This window comes from Vulpes vulpes, chromosome 3, assembly GCF_048418805.1.
Source record: "Vulpes vulpes isolate BD-2025 chromosome 3, VulVul3, whole genome shotgun sequence".
Classification (NCBI taxonomy): domain Eukaryota; kingdom Metazoa; phylum Chordata; class Mammalia; order Carnivora; family Canidae; genus Vulpes; species Vulpes vulpes.
Window position 1 is genome coordinate 100,310,916 of NC_132782.1, and position 9,413 is coordinate 100,320,328.

Sequence of the window (9,413 nt, forward strand, 5' to 3'; positions counted from 1 at the left end):
AGTTGCAGTTCTTTCAAGGACAAAGAAGCGGACACCCTGAGCTTGCCTGAGCTGGGTGAGGAGCCACATCTGTGGGAAGCACTGCCACCCCGTGGCCACCGAGCTCCACTGCAGGCCACCTCCAGGGGCTTGCAAAGGGAAGTCGCAGTCAGCTCAGAGGCTGTGAGATCCTAAAGGATGGGAGGAAGGAACAGTTGGCCTTTGGTGGGTGGGAAACACTCAACAAGGCCTAGGGGAGAGAGAGGGCGGCATGGCATACTGGGAAGCACAAAGGCTGTTCCCCCACCTGGAATGCTCTTCCCCAAAAACAGACATTGTCCAAGCCCGGTTCACAGCCATGAACCTGTGTCCAGCCATGTGTCCTCTCACCTTCCTATTTAAAAATGCCATTCCTCCAGGTGCCTGGGTGGCTTAGTGGTTGAGCATCTGCCTTTGGCTCAGGGCATGATCCCAGGGGTCCTGGGATGGAGTCCCACTTCAGGCTCCCCATGGGGAGTCAGCTTCTCTCTCTGCCCATGTCTCTGCCTCTCTGCATCTCTCATGAATAAATAATTTTTTTTAAATCCGTGCCTGTGGCCCCATTTCCTCATGCTCCATGTTTTCCCCCATAGCACTCATCCCCATCTCCAAGAATGTCTTTTAACCTTAGACCACATGTGTTTTGCTCATTTTTAACAGGACAGGTATTTTTGTCTGTCCTACTGGCTGCTGTAACCCCAGCACCTAGGACATTGCCTGGCCCATATCACATTTATTAAATGAATGAATAAACAAATGTACTGGTTCAGTGCCTTGGGTGGGTTACTAACGCTTTCTGAGCCTCAGTTTCCTCAATTGTAAAATAAAGATACCAAGAATCCTTTCCTTATCCTCCCCCTAGGATTGCAGTGAAGAACAAATGAGTTTCTATTCAGTGGGTTCTGCAGGAAGTTGAACAATGTCCCTTAAAAATCCCCTGGAACCTGTACCCTTGGAACCTCAGAATGTGATCTTATTTGGCAATATGGCCTTTGTGTATGAAGTCATTCTAGGTTAGGATGGGCCCTAAAATCAATGACTGGTTTCCTTTAACACAGGGAGAAGACACAGAAAGAGACACACAGGGAAGGAGGATATGGGAAGACGGAGGCAGAAATTGGAATTATGCCACCACAAGCCAAGGAGCACCTGGCACTACTGGAAACTGGAAAAGGCAAGAAAGGACTCTTCCCTTTAGAAGGAACATGGCCCTGTTAGGATGGCCACCTTGATTTTGGACTTCTAGCCTCCAAAACTGTGAGACAACACATTTCTGCTGTTTTAAGCCATCTAATTCGTGACACTTTATTACAGCAGTCACAGGAAATTCATACAGGTTTCTATTTAAACACTCGAATTACATGCATATCCTGTTCACCATAGCACAGGTCAGCACAGACCCCTTAGAACAGTACTTTCACCAGGGTCTGGCCACTGTTTTCTTCTGTTTCTCAAACACGTGAAGATCATTTACTTTATTTTCTTCATAGCACTCACCAACCTGAAGTACCTCAATTATTTTATTAACTTGCTTAAGTTTTGCCTGTCATGAAGGTCAGCTTCCTGAGATCAAGAACCCTCCTATCTTCTTTCATCTCCACTGCCTAGAACATGCCTGGCAAGTAAGAAGAGCTTGTTGTATTAATGAGTCTTATAGGTAATAATACTTATAGTTATTATCATGCCTGTTGTATAGAAGAGATATGATAGAGATATCTATCATATCAACTGAGATAGAGAGAAGTCCTTTAACCTGTCCAAGGTCACCGAGGTATCTATTAGCTTCCTAGAGCTGTCATAATGAAGCATCACAAACTTGGTGGTTTAAACAACAGAAATCCATTGTCTCGCAGTTCTGGGGGCTAACAGTCCAAAAACTTTTCTTTTTTTTTGAGAGAACAACTCCAAATTATCTTTTATTTATACAAAAAGGGCATCTTTAGCAAAAGACACTGAAACAAGAGTCCCTATGGCCCAGGAGACAAGGCAGGGAGGTAACAGGCCTAGGGAGGCCCTGCTAGGGGAGGAGTCTGGGAAAGGTGGTGACAAGTCCTGGGTAAGTGCTGAGTGGTGGGGGCCAAGAAAGGAGCAAGCTCCAGTTGGATCAACACCGTTGGCAGGTCATGGACGGGGCTCACAGTGACCACCTTGCTAACTCTTGAGAGTCCCAGTCAAGTGCAGGATTGATTTCTACTGAGTGCTGTGAGGGACCAATCTGTACCAGGCCTCTCTCCTTGGCTTGTACGTGGCTGTCTTTTCTCTGTGTCTCTTATAGTGTCTTCCCTCTGTGCTTGTCTGTGTACATATTTCTCCTTTTTATAAGGACACCAGTCATATTGGATTAGGGCCCACCCAACGACCTCATTCAATTTGATTACCTCTCTAAAGACCTTATGTTCAAATAGGTTATAATCTGAGGTCCTGGGTGTTAGGACTTCTACACTGAAATCTGGGGGGAGAGGAGGACACAATTCAACCCACAAGAAGCTAGTATGTGGCAGAGGCAGGACTCAAACCCATGTCTCTCTGGCATAACATCACTGAGAGATTGAGGTGACTATAGCGGACTATGACACAGGTGCCCTCCCTGAACTACTCCTGATATCATGCCTTGTGCAGTCTCTGCTCACACCAATTGGACCTGGCCATGGGACTTGCTTGAGTCAAGGGATATTAGCAAGCATGAAGACAGTAGAGGCTTGATTAAGGCTTATCTCATCCAAAGGCTTGGACTCGTCCCTCTTAGAACCCAGCCATCATGATGCAAAGAAGTCTAACTCCCCTACTGAAGAGAAAGTCCACATGAAGAGAAGCTCTACAGCCTGAGAGGCCACCTTGGACCTGCCAACCCCCACTGATGCCATGCAGAGCACAGACAAGCCCCTCCTGATCACACAGACATGAACAAATCAGTGGCCATATCTTAAGCCACCGCATTTTGGAGTAGTTTATCACATAGCACCGACAACTCAGACCCCAAGCAAAGTCAACCTCAAACATGCTCTGAGTTGCTTGTTTATGTGTTGTTCACAAAACTGTTTAATAAGTAATAGGCTTACTTAGTTCTTTGAGGAATGGGACCAAGAATTAATTAATTAATAAACAAATATATCTGCATACATGTTGAAGTTATATTATTAAGCCTCAGAAGATAATGTTCTTACACACCTTTAAGAATATGTGCCATGGGGCGCCTGCATGGGCTCAGTCGATTAAGCGGCTGCCTTCAGCTTGGGTCATGATCTCAGGGTCCTAGGATGAGCCCCATGTCCAGCTCCCTGCTGGGTTCAGAGTCTGCTTCTCCCTCTACCCACTCATGCACACGTGATCACGCGCTCTCTCTGTCAAATAAATTAATAAAATCTTAAAAAAAAAAAAAAAAAAAAGAATGTATTCCATATAGAAGTGCCTAAGTGGCTCACTCAATTGAGCATTCAACTCTGGATTTCAGCTCAGGTTGTGGTCTCAGGGTTATGGGATGGAACCCGTTTAGGATCCTCTCTCCTCCCTCTGCCCCTCCCCCCTACTTGTATGTGCATGCTGTCTCTCTAAAATAAATAGATAAAATCTAAAAAAAAAAAAAAGAAAGAAAGAATGTGTGCCAGGTTGTGTCTCAGACCTCAGGGATGGGTGGGCCCTGAGGGAGCTGTGTAGAGGCTGTCAATTCAAAAAGCAGTCAAGGGTGCTCTGACTCCTCCCACTGGATCCCACCGAGTCCTTGATACAAAGCCCAAAGCATGGGACAAGCCAAAGATACTGTCAAAATAAAATTAAGGAAAAAAAGAGATATCAGGCCAGAGCCAAATGCAACAGGACAAAGAGAGACATCTCCCCCAAGTGGGAATCACAGGAAATGCCTTCAGAGAGAAAGAAGGTCTCTGAATGAGAACTCGAAAGTGGAGCTGGATTAACAGTGACAATCTAGACCAGGGTTGCAAACTCAGTGCCTCCAGGGTCAGGCAGGGTGTGGACTGAGGGAGGCAGACCAGGTGGGGACCAGCCCTAGGTGACAGGGCAGCCACTGCTCAGCTGCAACTCTGGGCTCTGCAGGATATTGGGTCTTGGCTCCCAGAGGGGAAAACCCCCACCAGGGGACATGGCACATATGCCATTAAATTGCAAACTGCTGCTGCCATCTGGTCCCTTTGGGCTCTTCATGGCACAAGATGAGCAGGCAAGGAAGCCGCTGTCCCAGCAGAAAGAATTGCCCAGATCAGCTGGAGGAGACAGGGCTGCTTTCCCACAAAGGGCTCAGAAAGATGTTTCTGCAATTCACTCAAGTGATTGCACCTGGGCACCTCTTGCCTGCTTCTGGTGGTGGTTTTTTTAGCCAGGTTAAGTACCGAAGTACCACAGGCCGGGTGGCTAATAAACAACAGAAATTTATTTCTCACAGTCCCAGGCCCTGGATGGATGTCCAAGATTAGGGTGCTAGCAGGATCAGGTTCTGAATAAGGGTCCTCTTCCATATTGCAACCTGCCAACTTCTCCTTGTGTCCTCACAGGTGGAAGGAGGGAGCTTTCAGTGGTTCCTTTTAGAAGGGCACTAATCCCATCATGAGGGCTTCACTTTCATGACCTAATAACTTCCCAAAGACCCCACCTCCAAATACTATCACATGGGGGGGGAGGGTGGTAGGATTTCAACATATGAATTGAAATGGGGGAAGGGGACACAAATATTCAGTCCATTGCACACAGGAATGATCAAGTCCAGCTGCCACAGCCTAAGTAGTGGATGGTGACCAGGAGCTCAAGACTCTTGAGGATGAAGATTTTGGTCAGCCCGCAAGTAAACCACTGAGGCTAGCAGGGGACACAGCCAAGGGCAAGGAGATCTAGGGTGAATAGAACAGAAACAAAGAGTTGAGTCTCCTCCCAGCATCCTCCCCTCCAGAAGAGGCACCCCGAGTCCAGTCAGCCAGCTTCAGTGTGGGGGTATAAAGGGTACAATTCTGAGACCAGTTCCCTTCACCTAGCACTTCTCTCCCCCAAAGCTTATACCTCCTTTAGCCAACAACCAAGGGAGGTGGGATAGATTAAGCATGAACAAAGTTTTATGGCCAGTGGAGGTCATTTTCCTTTAGCCAGGAAAGAAATCTCAACAAATATACCAAAAAATCTCAAAACATGCTCTTGCACCCTCCACCTCCACCCCCATACTAGAGGCTGCCCTTCCTAGCCTTATTCCCCTAGGGCTGGGAAGTCGCCCTCCTCGCCCCCCCCCCCCACACACACACACACCTGCTCAGCCGCTACTCCCCCAGCAGCCAGAGGGACTCCCAACCTCAACGACCCATTGTGTCAAAAGAGCCCCTACCCCAAAATCCCAGCCCTGACATAGGGCTCAGGGCACAACCCAGACTGCAGTTTCATGGAAGAGCACCCTAATACATAGGAGACGTTCTAATCTCTTTAAACCTCATGCAGGAGGAATATGTCCTTAAGTGAAAAGGCCAAGAGCCTACATTCATATTTGTTTGTAACAATTACGCACCCGTTTATAATGTGTGTGTTTTTCCCCCACATCACCGAGCAGTTCTCTGGCACCATCCTACAATTCAGTTTGATTCTGATACTATTTACCTAGAGATATAGCTCAGATCCCACAGGTTAAGGGCAGAGTCCATGAGACCCATCCCTCTCCACTTCAGACACCAATTCCAAGTCAGCTTATCATCTGGGGTTCTGACCTACCACCCACAAATGGGAGGTTCCAGTGACTTCCTCTCTGTGCTCAATTAACTTGCTACAGCAGCTCACAGAACTCAGAGAAATATTTTATTTACTAGATCACCACTTTCATATAAAAGGATATAATTCAGGAATAGCCAGGTGGAAGAGATGCATAGGGTGGGGTACAGAGCTTCCAAGCCCTTCCCTGGCATACCACTCTCCCCACATCTGCATGTCTTCACCAACCTGGAAGTTCTCCAAACCCTCTCTTTCTGGGTTTATGGAAGCTTTGTTACACAGTCATGATTGATTAAATCATTGGCCTTTGGTGACTGATTAAACCGCCAGCCCCTCCCCTCTCCCCGGATGTTGGGGGTGGAGGGGCTGAAAGTTTCAACCCACTAATCACAAGGTTGGTTCTCCATGTAACCAGCCCCCATCCTTAGATGTGGTCCTAACATCATCTCATTAACATAACAAAGGACACCTGTCTGCTTTCATCACAAGAAATTCCAAGGGTTTTAGGAACTCTGTGCCAGGAACAGGGATGAAATCCAAATATATATTTCTTATTATAAATCACAGTATCCCAGCTTGTACTTGAATAAAGAAGATAACAATGCTGACGTCTGGAAGCAAACAGAAGGGAAGAGCAGTGGTTACCTGTGTGTGTGGGGGTTGGGGGGGTTACCTGGAGGTTACCTGGACTGACGGCAGTGATGTGGGAAAAAAAGGCAGAAGGAAATATAGATAAAATTAAATGTTCTTATCACCTGCAGCCCATTGACAAATACTTTAGGCAGACAGAGTATGATGTTCCTCCAGGAAAGTCCCAAGGCATCTTGCTATAGATGGAAAAACAGCCCTAGTTTGACAATAGCAAGGCCTCAGGTTTCCTGTGAGTCTTCTTCTTTTTTTTTTTTTAAGATTTTTTTTATTTATTTATTCATGAGAGACACAGAGAGAGGCAGAGACACAGGCAGAGTGAGAAGCAGGCTCCATGCAGGGAGCCCAATGTGGGATTCGATACCGGGTCTCCAGGATCACACCCTGGTGGCGTTAAACCGCAGAGCCACTGGGCTGCCCCCTGTGAGTCTTCTTTAGCATATAAAAACCCTTTTGCGGCAGGGTGGGAGGGCACCTGGATGGTTCAGTGGTTGGGTTAGGGTTAGCGCACATTGGGCTCCCTGCTCAATGAGGAGTCTCCTCCCTCTCCCTCTGCTCCTGCTCCTCCCCCCTGCTCATGTGCTCTCTCTCTCTCTCAAATATATAAATTTTTTAAAGAAAGAAAATCCTTTTGGAACTTCCCCTAACCCCAGAGTATATAATCAGTTGCTACTCACAACCCCAGGGCAGCAGCAACTCTTTCTGCCCACGGATTCTGTCCCTGTGCCTTAATAAAACCACCTTTTTGTACCAAAGACGTCTCAAGAATTCTCTCTTGGCCATCAGCTTGGAACCTCACCCACATTCCAAAAACTACAACAGCTGCAGACACAGGGGGCAGAGCCCCCACAGACAGGGAAACTGAGCTAAACAGAGGTAGAGGGCGTGAGGAGGACTGAGGTGGTGCCTGCAGGGCCCCCACCAAGCTTGGTCACCAATGCGAGTTTCCCAGAGGGAAGTCTCCCCAAGCCTCTGGCTGCAACCACCAGAGGGAATACCTGTCCTCATCCATGCAAAAACTCCCTGCAGCCCCCCCAACAAAGGGACTTCACACTGCGTATCTGTTGACACTGCTGTTTATGACCGAGGTGAACATTTATCCACAAAAACAAACAAATTAAAATACAATAGTATTGGGTTTTAGATCTTATGTATTTGTTTATTTGAGGGAGGATAGAGGGGCAGAGGGGAAGAGAGAGGAAGAAAGAATCCTGACATGAACCTGAGATCATGACCCTAAACCAAAACCAAGCATGGATGCTTAACTGATTGAGCCACCCAGGCACCTCCAGTAACTATTTTAAAGAGTGTACATTGTTGGGATGCCGGGTGGCTCAGCGGTTGAGCACCTGCATTCAGCTCAGGGTGTGATCCTGGGGTCCTGGGATCGAGTCCTGCTGGGGCTCCCTGCAGGAAGCCTGCTTCTCCCTCTGCCTGTGTCTCTGCCTCTGCCTCTTTCTCTGTGTCTCTCATGAATAAATAAATAAAAATCTTTATTTAAAAAAAAGAGTGTAAATTGTTACCAACTTTCTGGATCATAAGCCTTAGAAGTCTTCATACACCTCAATGTAGAAAATCTGCTTTTAAAAATCAAGCTCAAAGAAGTAACTTTTTGAAAAATGCCTATAGTGCCTTCCCTGAAGGACTGTTGATAAAGACAGAAAATTCGGAAATAATCTAACTGCACAATGATAAGAAGTAGTTATATAATCAGGGATCCAGGGAGATGAAATTCCACACTTACAAACTAATTTTCATAAAATTTAATTTGTAAAACTTGTTTTAAGGAAATGTTGTCTAGAGATAACAAGTGTTGGCGAGGATGGGGAGAACAGTGAATGCTTATGCATTGTTGGTAGGGATGTAAATTGGTGCAGCTGCTATTAAAAAAAAAAAAACAGTAAGGAGGAGGTTGCTCAAAAAATCAAAAACAGAACTACATATGACCCAGCAATTCCACTTCTGAGCATATAAATGAAGGAAATGAAAACAGAATCTCTCAGAGATATCTCCATTGTTCACTGCAGCAATAGCTAGCTATTATTCTCAATAGCCAAGACATGGAAACAACCTATGTGTCTGTTGACAGATGAATGGATACAGAGAATGTGGTATACATCTACAATAGAATATTATTTAGCCACAAAAAGAGGAAATCCTGCCTTCTGCAATAGTGTGGATGAAACTGGAGAGCATTATGCAAAGTAAAATAAGCCAGACACAGAAAGACAGATACTGTTTGATCTCACAAGACACGTATGTAGAATTTAAAAAACCCAAACTCCTAGAAACAGAGAGTAAAGTTGTTACTAGTGGCCGGGAGGAAGGGAACATGGGAAGACCTTGATTAAAGGGCACAAACTTCCAGTTATAAGATGAATAAATTCTGGGGATTTAATGTATAGCACAGTGACTATCACTAATAATACAATATTATATACTTCAAAGTTAGGAGAGTAGATCTCAGATGCCCTCACGATAACAATGACAACAAAACTGGTAATTACGTGAGATAAAGGATGTGGTAAACAATTCATAATATATGCATGGATGAAATTATTACTTTGTGCACCATAAACCTGCACAATGTTATATGTCAGCTATAACTCAGTAAAGGGGAAAAAGGAACACATTTTAGGTTAATTGTCTATTGAGGCTGGTACCCGAATATGACGCATGCACTCAAGTGTTTTCCGATAACATTCAACCATGTGCCATGATATTCAGAACATAGTGTAAATTTTTTTTAAATTAGTAATCAAAACCATACATAAGTTGTTTTAAGGACAGATATATAGAGATAAAATTGTGTGCGTATGTGTGTGTGTGTGTGTGTGTGTGTGTGTGTGTGTGTGTGTGTGATAGAAAAAAAATACTGAGTCTGAGTGGCAGTATTGTGTTGAATTTGTTTTGGTTGAAATGTATATTTTCTGGATTTTCTGCAATAAGCATAGATTAGTTTTGTAACAGGAGGAGCTGTTGTACCATAAGCTATATTGGGGGTTGTGGTCTTCCCAGGACCTCCTCAGTCCCTGTGCAAGCCACGTTGATCT